The sequence below is a fragment of the Stegostoma tigrinum genome, chromosome 7, assembly GCF_030684315.1.
Source record: "Stegostoma tigrinum isolate sSteTig4 chromosome 7, sSteTig4.hap1, whole genome shotgun sequence".
Classification (NCBI taxonomy): Eukaryota; Metazoa; Chordata; class Chondrichthyes; order Orectolobiformes; family Stegostomatidae; genus Stegostoma; species Stegostoma tigrinum.
This window is the reverse complement of record NC_081360.1, coordinates 100,269,403-100,281,801: the sequence shown is the minus strand read 5'-3', so window position 1 is coordinate 100,281,801 and position 12,399 is coordinate 100,269,403. Positions and strand designations below refer to the sequence as shown.

The 12,399-nt window shown below is 42.9% G+C and overlaps 1 protein-coding gene across 2 annotated transcripts in view; it reads left to right on the top strand.

Moving 5' to 3' along the window:
• Positions 1-9,066: 9,066 nt before the first annotated feature.
• Positions 9,067-12,399, top strand: part of nhej1 (nonhomologous end-joining factor 1) — a 295,514-nt gene continuing 292,181 nt past the window's right edge. For both annotated transcript variants that reach the window (XM_048534678.2, XM_059647679.1), the window contains exon 1: positions 9,067-9,122. The gene's annotated coding sequence lies outside the window, so the exon portion shown is untranslated. The remainder of the gene's footprint in view (positions 9,123-12,399) is intronic.

Here is a 12,399-nt window from a genome sequence, read left to right as displayed (position 1 = left end):
ACCCACACCCCACAACCTTTCAATTCATTACTAATTTAAAAATCTGTTTCTCTATTCCTCAAATTTACTCAATGGGCTGGCATCCATTGCACTCTGGGGTAATGGATTCCACAAATTAATACAGTCATTATGTTTTATTATCTGAGATCATGGGAACTGCAGATGCTGGAGAATCCAAGATAATAAAGTGTGAAGCTGGATGAACACAGCAGGCCAAGCAGCATCTCAGGAGCACTGAGATGCTGCTTGGCCTGCTGTGTTCATCCAGCTTCACACTTTATTATCTATGTTTTATTATCTGCTCAGTTTACCTGTGCTGCCACTATCGACGATCTATGCACATATACACCAAGACATGATACAGAGCACAGGAGGGTGATAGAGAGCTTCGTGCCATGGCGTAAAAACAACAATCTCTCCATCAATGTCAGCAAAATGAAGGAGCTGGTCATTGACTTCAGGAAGCAGAGTGGAGGGCACACCCCTGTCTGTGTCGACAGTGTTGATGTGGAGATTGTTGAGAGTATCAGGTTCCTGGGGGTGGAGATCACCAATGATCTGTCCTGGTCCACCTACGTCAGCACAATGGTCGAGAAAACAGAGCAATGCCTCTCCTTCCTCAGAAGGCTAAGAAAATTCAGCATATCCACAAGGACTCTTACCAATTTTTATAGATGCACCACAGAAAGCATCCTATTTGGACACATCATAGTGTGGTTTGGCTGCTCTTCCCAAGACCGCAAGAAATTACAGAGTTGTGAACACAGCCCAGTCCAACACACAAACCAACCTTCTGTCCATTGATTCTACGCTTCCGGCTGCAAGGAAAAAGCAATCAATATGATCAGAGGCACCTCCCACTCTGGTTCCACAACCTTACAACGGGCAGAAGAGATCTAATCTTACACACACATATCGATCTAATTTTACACACACATATAGATCTAATTTTACACACACATATCGATCTAATCTTACACACACATATCGATCTAATTTTACACACACATATAGATCTAATTTTACACACACATATCGATCTAATCTTACACACACATATCGATCTAATCTTACACACACACATAGATCTAATTTTACACACACATATAGATCTAATTTTACACACACATATCGATCTAATTTTACACACACACATTGATCTAATCTTACACACACATATAGATCTAATTTTACACACACATATAGATCTAATTTTACACACACACATAGATCTAATTTTACACACACATATAGATCTAATTTTACACACACATATCGATCTAATTTTACACACACATATAGATCTAATTTTACACACACATATCGATCTAATTTTACACACACACATCGATCTAATTTTACACACACATATAGATCTAATTTTACACACATATCGATCTAATTTTACACACACATATAGATCTAATTTTACACACACACATATCGATCTAATTTTACACACACATATAGATCTAATTTTACACACACATATCGATCTAATTTTACACACACATAGAGATCTAATTTTACACACACATATCGATTTAATTTTACACACACATATAGATCTAATCTTACACACACATATCGATCTAATTTTACACACACATATAGATCTAATTTTACACACACATAGAGATCTAATTTTACACACACATATAGATCTAATCTTACACACACATATAGATCTAATTTTACACACACATATAGATCTAATTTTACACACACACATATCGATCTAATTTTACACACACATATAGATCTAATTTTACACACACATATAGATCTAATTTTACACACACATATTGATCTAATTTTACACACACACATATAGATCTAATTTTACACACACATATCGATCTAATTTTACACACACATATAGATCTAATTTTACACACACACATATAGATCTAATTTTACACACACATATAGATCTAATTTTACACACACACATATAGATCTAATTTTACACACACACATAGATCTAATTTTACACACACACATAGATCTAATTTTACACACACATATAGATCTAATTTTACACACACACATATAGATCTAATTTTACACACACATATAGATCTAATTTTACACACACATATAGAACATAGAACATTACAGCACAGTACAGGCCCTTCGGCCCTCGATGTTGTGCCGACCTGTCAAACCGATCTCAAGCCCATCTAACCTACACTATTCCATGTACGTCCATATGCTTATCCAATGACGACTTAAATGTACCTAAAGTTGGCGAATCTACTACCGTTGCAGGCAAAGCGTTCCATTCCCTTACTACTCTCTGAGTGAAGAAACTACCTCTGACATCTGTCCTATATCTTTCACCCCTCAATTTAAAGTTATGCCCCCTCGTGCTCGCCATCACCATCCTAGGAAAAAGGATCTCCCTATCCACCCTATCTAACCCTCTCATTATTTTATATGTTTCAATTAAGTCACCTCTCAACCTTCTTCTCTCTAATGAAAACAGCCTCAAGTCCCTCAGCCTTTCCTCGTAAGACCTCCCCTCCATACCAGGCAACATCCTAGTAAATCTCCTCTGCATCCTTTCCAAAGCTTCCACATCTTTCTTATAATGCGGTGACCAGAACTGTACGCAATACTCCAAGTGCGGCCGCACCAGAGTTTTGTACAGCTTCACCATAACCTCTTGGTTCCGGAACTCGATCCCTCTATTAATAAAAGCTAAAACACTGTATGCCTTCTTAACAGTCCTGTCAACGTGGGTGGCAACTTTCAAGGATCTGTGTACATGGACACCGAGATCTCTCTGCTCATCTACACTACTAAGAATCTTATCATTAGCCCTGGTTTAGGAATAGGTTTATGAACAGCTTCTTCCCCACTACTATCAGACTTCTAAATCGACCTCTTAAATTTTTAAATTTAATAATGATCTTGTTTTCTATACACCTTCTCTGCAGCCATAACATTGTATTCGTTCAGAGATAGTAGGAACTGGAGAATCTGAGATAACAAAGTGTGAAGCTGGATGAACACAGCAGGCCAAGCAGCATCTTAGGAGCACAAAAGTTGATGTTTCGGGCTGAGACCCTTCAGCAGAAAAGGGGGATGGGGAGAGGATTCTGAAATAAATAGGGAGAGAGTGGGAGGCGGACTGAAGATGGATAGAGTAGAAGATAAGTGGAGAGGAAAGTGTGGGTGGGGAGGTAGGGAGGGGATAGGTCAGTCCAGGGAGGATGGACAGGTCAAGGGGGCAGGATGAGGTTAGTAGGTAGGAAATAGAGGTGCAGCTTGAGGTGGGAGGAAGGGATGGGTGAGAGGAAGAACAGGTTAGGCAGGCGGGGACGAACTGGGCTGGTTTTGGGATGCAGTGGGGTAAGGGGAGATTTTGAAGCTGGTGAAATCCACATTGATACCATTGGGCTGCAGGGTTCCCAAGCGGAATATGAGTTGCTGTTCCTGCAACCTTCGGGTGGCCTCATTGTGGCACTGCAGGAGGCCCAGGATGGACATGTCATCTAAAGAATGGGAGGGGGAGTGGAAATGGTTTGCGACTGGGAGGTGCAGTTCTTTATTGCGAACCGAGCGGAGGTGTTCTGCAAAGCCTCTGCTTGGTTTCTTGGATGTAGAGGAGGCCACAACGGGTACAATGGATGCAGTATACCATATTAGCAGATGTGCAGGTGAACATCTGCTTGATGTGGAAAGTCTTCTTGGTGCCTGTGATAGGGGTGAGGGAGGAGGTGTGGGGGCAGGTGTAGCATTTCCTGCGGTTGCAGGGGAAGGTGCCGGGTGTGGTGGGGATGGAGGGGAGTGTGGAACGGACAAGGGAGTCATGGAGAGAGTGGTCCCTCTGGAAGGCAGACAATGGTGGGGATGGAAAAATAGTTTGGGTGGTGGGGTCGGATTGTAGATGGCGGAAGTGTCAGAGGATGATGCGTTGTATCCGGAGGTTGGTGGGGTGGTATGTGAGGACGAGCGGGATCCTCTTTTGGTTGTTATTGCGGGGATTGCGTGTGAGGGATGAGTTACAGGAAACGCGGGAGACACGGTTGAGGGTGTTCTCGACCACTGCAGGGGTGGGGCGGCGGAATTTGTGGTCCTTGAAAAACTAGGACATCTGGGATGTGCGGGAGTGGAATGCCTCATCCTGGGAGCAGATGCGGCGGAGGCGAAGGAATTGGGAATAGGGGATGGAATGTTTGCAGGAAGATGGGTGGAAGGAGGTGTATTCTAGGTAGCTGTGGGAATCGGTGGGCTTGAAATGGACATCGGTTTCTAGATGGTTGCCTGAGATGGAGACAGAAAGGTCCAGGAAGATGAGGGAGGCGTTGGAGATGGTCCAGGTGAACTTGAGGCTGGGGTGGAAGGTGTTGGTGAAGTGGATGAACTATCCGAGCTCCTTATGGGAGCACGAGGCGGTGCCAATACAGCCATCACTGTAACGGAAGAAGAGGTGGGGTTTTGGGCCAGTGTAGGCGCGGAAAAGGGACTGTTCCACGTAACCTACAAAGAGACAGGCATAGCTTGGGCCCATGCGGGTACCCATGGCCACCCCCTTTGTCTGTAGGAAGTGGGAGGAATTGAAAGAGAAGTTGTTGAGGGTAAGGACGAGTTTGGCTAAGCGGATGAGGGTGTCGGTGAAGGGGGACTGGTCGGGCCTGCGGGACAGGAAGAAGCGGAGGGCGTTGAGGCCATCTGCATGAGGAATACAGGTGTATAGGGACTGGACGTCTATGGTGAAAATGAGGTGTTGCGACTAGGGAATTGGAAGTTCTGGAGGAGTTGGAGGGTATGGGTGGTGTCATGGACGTAGGTAGGGAGTTCCTGGACCAAAGGGGAGAAAATGGAGTCCAGATAGGTGGAGATGAGTTCGGTGGGGCAGGAGTAGGCAGAGACAATGGGTCAACCAGGGCAGTCAGATTTGTGGATTTTGGGAAGGAGATAGAAGCGGGCCGTGCAGGGTTGGGGAACGATGAGGTTGGAGGCTGTGGGTGGGAGATCACCTGAGGTGATGAAGTTGTTGGGAGATGATGGTTTGGTGCTCGGGGGTGGGGTCGTGATGCAGGGGGTGGTAGGATGAGGTGTTGGGGAGTTGGCATCTGGCCTCAGTGATTTCACAAGCTTCAAAAGCTCCCCTCCCCCCACTGCATCCCAAAACCAGCCCAGATCGTCCCTGCCTCCCTAACCTGTTCTTCCTCTCACCTATCCCCTCCTCCCATCTCAAGCCGCACCTCCAGTTGCTACATACTAACTTCATCCCGCCCCCTTGACCTGTCTGTCCTCCCTGGACTGACCTATTCCCTCCCTAACTCCCCACCTACACTCACCTTGACTGGCTCCATCCCGCCTCTTTAACCTGTCTGTCTCCTCTCCACCTATCTTCTCCTCTATCCATCTTCTATCTGCCTCCCTCCTTTTCCTATTTATTTCAGAACCCCCTTCCCATCTGCCATTTCTGATGACGGGTCTAGGCCAAAAACGTCAGCTTTTGTGATCCTAAGATGCTGCCTGGCCTGACGTGTTCATCCAGCTCCACAACTTGTTATAACACATTAGTAAGTGTTACATTCCTGACATCGTAATGAGTGGTAGTTGCCCTCAATTCATAATGAAGAGTTCAGCCACTTCACGAATGATTGGGAAATTCAATACCAGACATAATTTCCATGCTAAAACAAAACTGTCGATGCTGAAAATCAGAAATACAAACAGAAATTTCTGAAAAATGTCAGCAGGTCTGGCAGCTTCTGTGGAGAGGAAGTAAAATTATCAGTCAAGGTCCAGTGATCCTTTGTGAGAACTTTTTTCCAGCAATATCTATTTTTGTTTATCACTTCCATAGCCTTCCCAGTAATTGGAAAAGCTGAATCCACAAGATCATCAAGAAACTGAGCGAATTCAGCTCAGACTTGCACAACGCAATCCTTGAATAGAGAGCACACCTACTGAAAACACAGAAAGCAGTCCAGTCCAAAGGCCAATGTGGCAACACACCCGAACTATTAGTTTAGAATCATAGATTCTCTACAGCATGGAAAGTGGCCCTTTGGCCCAACAAGTCCACACCGACTGTCAGAGCAACCCACCCAGACCCATCTCCCCATAACCTACTTAATTGACACCTCCCTGAACACGACAGGCAATTTAACATGGTCAATCCACCCTAACCTGGATATCTTTGGTCCGTGGGAGCAAACCAGAGCACCCGGAGGAAACTTTCACAGACACGGGGAGAATGTGCAAACTCTACACAGACAGTCATCCAAGGGTGGAATCGAACCTGGGTCCTTGATGCTGTGAGGCAGCACTGCTAACCACTGAGCCACCGTGCTGCCATTTAATAGGGGGAAAAATGGCTGAGGTCAAACAGAATAATAGGTGTGTGAGAGAAAACAAGGTAAAATAACAGAAAAGCAAATTTCCTCTTTGACAAAACTGCCAATCATTGCTATAGATGAACACTGAAGAGCGAGTGCTTGTTTAAACATTTGATGGTCTCAAAAAGGTCAGCCCAGACTGAAAACAAAAAAATGCCAGAAATCGCAGCACATAAGGCAGCATCCTTGGAGAGACTGCAAGCTAACATTTCAAGAATGATTACTCTCCATCAAAAGTCAGTCCATGTGGCAACTTGAGGCTTGCGTGAAACAGACATCATCTGAGTTCTACATTGTGAATGTGATTGACCAGGGACTGCTGCCTCTGCAGATATCTACGTTCAACTTGAGGAGCTGTGCTTCCATTGCAAGTGTTGAATCAAGAAGAAGGGATCTAACCAGCTGGATGATTGAGTAACTTTAGCACAAGGATTGACAGATTTTTGGGGAGACGGGGAAATGGAGAAGACATTTGTGTGATGCATTGGCACCTGGTTCACTCAACCACAATCTAAAATGGTGATGTGTGCAACTCTGTCCTCTCTACTGTCCTTGATTTTCTTCAGTTCAGTGCTAGCAACTATGCTCAGCTATCTTGAACCTTTATCCCTAACCATCAGTCCCAGAGACTCAATACAGAAAATTAATGAATCAAATGGGTTTTTAAAACTTCAAAGCCACCATTAGCCAGCTTTCTTAAACAAAAATTGAATTCAAATTTCACCATTTACCTAAGGAGGAATTTAAACTCATGTCCCTGAGCATTGCCTTGGGTTTGTTTAATGACTACACCATTGATATTTTCAGTGGACTGTCAGTCGGGATGTTATGATGTTATGAATTCCAATATAATATCTACAACAACGTGTGTTTATTTATATAACATGCTTAATGTAACAAAATGCCTCATAGTACTTCAATGGAGTGTTACATAAAATCGCACACAAATAAAATCAAAAACACGGGTAACGGTATGTTTTTAAAATGTGTGTCTTAATAGATGGTTAGCCATAAAGCAAGAAGGATAGACTTAGGGAGAGTACATTCCACACATTTTAGAGTCTTGTGGTGTAGTGGTAGAGACGCTATCTCTGGGCTGGAAGTCCTGGGTTGAAGTGCAACTTGTTTGGGAATTGTCATGACCTATATGAAAAGACTGATTGAAAATATTTATAGTTGCAGTGCTGGGGTGAATAAAATCAAGGATACAAGAGACGAGCTGAGTGCGGAGCTGTCAGAAGGTTTAAGACTGAAATTGATTACAGAGATAGGGACGGGAAAGCCACATGAGAATTTTAGGCTGTGGTATTTGTGAAACACAGTCAGTGTCTCACACTAACCTCTTGCACTATCTCCATTTCCCATTATCCCAAAAAATCTATCAGCTTTTGTGTGCAATATATTCAATTATCCATCTACGATTTTCAAAGGAAATGTCTATGGCATATGGTAATCACTCAGCCAGCATTTGTTGCCCATCCCTGATTGCCTCTAAGTGTCTTGCTAAGACCATTTCAGGGGGCAATTAAAAGACAACCACATTGCTCTGAGCCTGAAGACATATGTAGGGCATCTTTCCATCCTGAATCAGGTGGATTTTTACAACAATCGTCAATGTTTAGCCTTTTAATTCCAGATTTTTATTCAATTAAAATTTCACCAACTGCCATGGAAGAACACAAAACAATTCCTGTAGAACATTAGAGATAACAAAGTGTGAAGCTGGATGAACACAGCAGGCCCAGCAGCATCTTAGGAATACAAAAGCTGATGTTTCAGGCCTAGACCCTTCATTGGAAAAGGGCAGTTCCCATTATCCCCGTAGAACATTAGCCTAGGCATTTTGGACCACTAACTTAATGATTTTATCATAATGCTGCTACCTGACAGTAGCCATTACCGAAGCAAATAAAGAAGGAAAAGCAACAAAGTGGCAGGCATTTTGGTCTCATTTTACACTCTCCTGCTCAGCATTTCTGTGAAATCCATTACAAACCATCTTCTGAGATAACCAGATAACCATCTTCGGCCTGATTCAAACAAAAAGAAGCTGAATAAAACACAATTTATCCTTGGCTGGGATGTGGTTCATGAACCCTATTAAGAAACAAATTGAAATGTGGACATTTAGTGAACCAATTTGCAGTAAAATTGTAATCATTTCCAAAAAGTTTCCAATGTACATTTGGTGATTCTACATTTATGATTCTATTTTGAAACTTAGGGTTCAAAACAGTTAGTTTAGCTGTACGGTTTTTGTGGTAGCGTCCCTACCTCTGATCTAGGTTGAATGGGCTTGAAATCCCACCTGGTCCAGAGGTGTGTTGTAACATCTCAAAGCAGGTTGGTCAGAAAATATAACAAGGTGTGGAGCTGATGAACACAGCAGGCCAGGCAGCATCAGAGGAGCAGGGAAGCTTTGGTCACAAAATATCTTTGCTTCAGCAGTGCAGGGAAAGGAAAATATTGTAAACATTATTTTGAAGGAAAGTGCCAAACATTTTTATTCAAAACAACTTCGGCATAAGGAAAATTTAAGATTGAAAGGAAGCAGTGGAATTTCAGATAAAAAAAATAAACAAATTAATCCCGAGAGTTCAGGTGTACAAGAATATTTTCCTGTTTTGTTTAAGCTCTCTGTAATAGCCAAGGTGCTGGGTTGGAGCACGGAACGGTTGAGAGGTACCGCTTGTTCCCCTGAAGACTGTGATTGTGGACGGTCCGCTGATAGCAACAGGAAGTGAGAGATTTGGAGCTGAGGTTAGTTTGCTTTTCTCTAAAAGTTTCAACATTTAAAAACTTTAAATCTTTCGGTTTAAAGTCTAATTTGGGGGCATCGATTGCGTTTGTCATTAAACCTCTTCCCTGGCTTTGGAGCCTGCCTCCACGTCTACCCCCCCCCCCTAGTTCGTCAGTGTCAACAATCCCCTATTTGTAACAACATCTTTTAAATAAAAAATATTTATTATTTATTTACTTAGGCCGATCTCCATCCCATAATATTTACAGCCTCCTGTTTTATACAAGGAATGGGTAAAACTATCCAGGGATGAGATTGGTTTTTTAAAAAATTAACTATTTTGTGATCATCATCCAGGGAGAAAATAAAAAGTTATATTTCTGGTCCCTGTCATTAATAATTTGACAATAAAAGTCCAAGTTGGTTCCTCGAGCCTGTTCCATCTTTCAATGAGATAGTGGCTTATCTGTGACCCAACTCCATATTCTCCACACAAAAAAAAACAGTTGTGAGTGAACAGAGAAATGGCAAATTTGTGTAAAAACCAAAAGAACTGCAGATGCTGTAAATCAGGGACAAAAGCAAAGTTGCTGGAAAAGCTCAGCAGATGCTGCCAGAGCTGCTGAGCTTTTCCAGCAACTTTGTTTTTGTGGCAAATTTGAATCTTTTCCTTTCACTCGTGGGATGTGGGCGTTGCTGGCTGGTTTGGCTTTTATTGCCCGTCCACAGTTGCCCTGTGAGAAGGCTGTGGTGAGCTGCCTTCTTGAATCGCTGCAGTCCATGTGCTGTAGGGGCACCTACAATTGTTTTTTCTTTATTCATTCACTGGATGAGAGCTTTGCTGACCGGGCAGCATTTATCCCTAGTGGACAGTTTAGAATCAACCACATTGCTGTGGGTCTGGAGTCACATTAAGGCCAGACCAGGTAAAGATGGCAGTTTCCTTCCCTAAAGGGCATTTAGGAACCACATGGGTTTTTCCAACAATCAACAATGGATTCACGGTCATCATTAGATTCTTAATTCCAGATACTTTATTGAATTCAAATTCAACCATCTGCCATTGTGGGATTGGAACCCAGGTCCCCACAACATTATCTTTGCCTTTGCGTTAACAGCCCAGCAATAATATCGCTAAGCCATTAAGGAGCAAATTCTAGGATTTTAGCCCAGTGTCAGTGAAGGAAGGAGATATATTTTCAAGTCTGGAAGGTGAATAGCTCACGGGGGAACTTCCAGGTGTTGCCGTTCCAATGTAACTGCTGCCCTTGTCCTTGGTCGGGAGTGGTTGAGCGTTTGGAAAGTGCTGTCTATCTGCAGTGCATCTTGCAGATAGTAGCAATTTGACATTCAAGTACGATGTGGAAAAGTATGAAATTGCCCATTTTTGCAAAGCGAAAAAAAGCGTATCTGAAAGGTAAGAGGCTGCGGAGCTCAGATGCCCAGAGACCTCGGTGTTCTCATGCATGAATCACAAAAGGTTAGTATGCAGGCAGAGCAGGCAATTTAGGAAAGTTAGTAGAATGTTATGGACTATTGCAAGGGGAAGTGAATGCAAAAGTAAGAAGGTTGTGCTTCAGTTATACATGATTGGTAAGACCACATCTGGAGTATTGTGTACAGTAATGGTCACTGTACTTATGGAAGGAGGTTGGGTACTCAAATAAATGTAAAATACTGTGGATGCTGGAAATCTGAAAATAAACAAAGAGAATGCAGGAGAAATGCAGCAGGTCTGGCAGCATTTGTTTGGGGAGAAATGTTTTGAGTTCCCTGTTCCTCCAGCAATTTATGTTTTTGTGAGTTTCAAATCTCCAGTATCCACAATTCTTTATTTCCATATTATCCATGCTTACCCTAATTCCCTTTCAATGTGCTCGAATAGTAACCAATCTATCATTTTCAATTTAAAATTAGTAATGAAACTGGCACCAAATGTTTTGAACAGAGGAATAAACTTTGTCAAACTGTTTCTTAATATTTAAAGAGAAACACTAGGTCATTCCTTGGTCTCTTCTGTTGAAAAGAATGCCCATTTGTTGAATCCTTACTGACAATTTCTTTCGGGAAAGAGAATATTGTTCTGGTGAAGGGTCATAGACCTGAAATACTCAAGCAGTTTCTTTCTTCAGTGGTTGACAGAATTTTTTATTCATTCCTGGGATTTGGGTATCACTGGCTAGGTTAGCATTTATTTACTATTCTATTACAAAAGAGAATATGCTTGTCAGGCTAAAAGGAATTCTTTCCAATCCTAAGATAATAAAATGTGAGGCTGGATGAACACAGCAGGCCAAGCAGCATCTCAGGAGCCTGGTGTGTTCATCCAGCCTCACATTTTATTATCTTGGAATTCTCCAGCATCTGCAGTTCCCATTATCTCTTTCCAATCCTAATTCTCTTTTCCACATTTAGAGGTCATGAGGGCTGAAACAGGAGAGGATGTTGCTTAACGATGCTACCTGTGTTAGGAATTGGCCAGTAGGTAGCAGAAATGGGGATGGAAATCACAGACCGCATCCCGAATGAAACGCAGCAGGCTCCTGTAAAGCCTAGGGCCTGTTTCCGTGACTCAGATGTACAGTTCTGTTCTGGACCCTGGTAGGTAGCACCCTCTTCCCTGAGCCTAGCAATTGCCACTTCAAGTGTGACTGTAGGAGATGGAGTCCATGAACCGTGCTGACACTGACGGATTGATGCAGTGTTGGAGGTACAGCCCATTGAATGAGATTTTAAAATAGAACTCTGTCTGCCCTCTCGTATAAAAATCACATGGCATTATTCAAAAAGAGATAACTCCACCCCCCGATAATATTTATCCGTAAACAAATAAAGGACACTATCTGGTTATTGACTTCCCTGTGTTACTTATACTGCTTCAGAACATGTGCGAGATGATGCATTTTGGAAGATCCAATTCAAGAGCGAACTATACGGTAAATGGAAAAGCCCTGGGGAAAATTGATGCCCAGAGAGTCCTGGGTGTTCAGGTCCATTGTACCCTGAAGGTGGCAACACAGGTCGATAGAGTGGTCAGGAAGGCATACGGCATGCTTTCATTCTTTGGATGGGGTGTTGAGGACAAGAGTTAACAGATCATGTTACAGTTGTATTGGACTTTGGTTTGACCACATTTGGAATACTGTGTACAGTTCTGGTCGCCACATTACCAAAAGGATGTGGATGCTTTCGAGAGGGTGCAGAGGAGGTTCACCAGGATGTTGCCTGGTATGGAGGGTGCTAGCTATGAAGAGAGGTTGAGTAGATTAGGATTATTTACATTAGAAAGACGGAGAT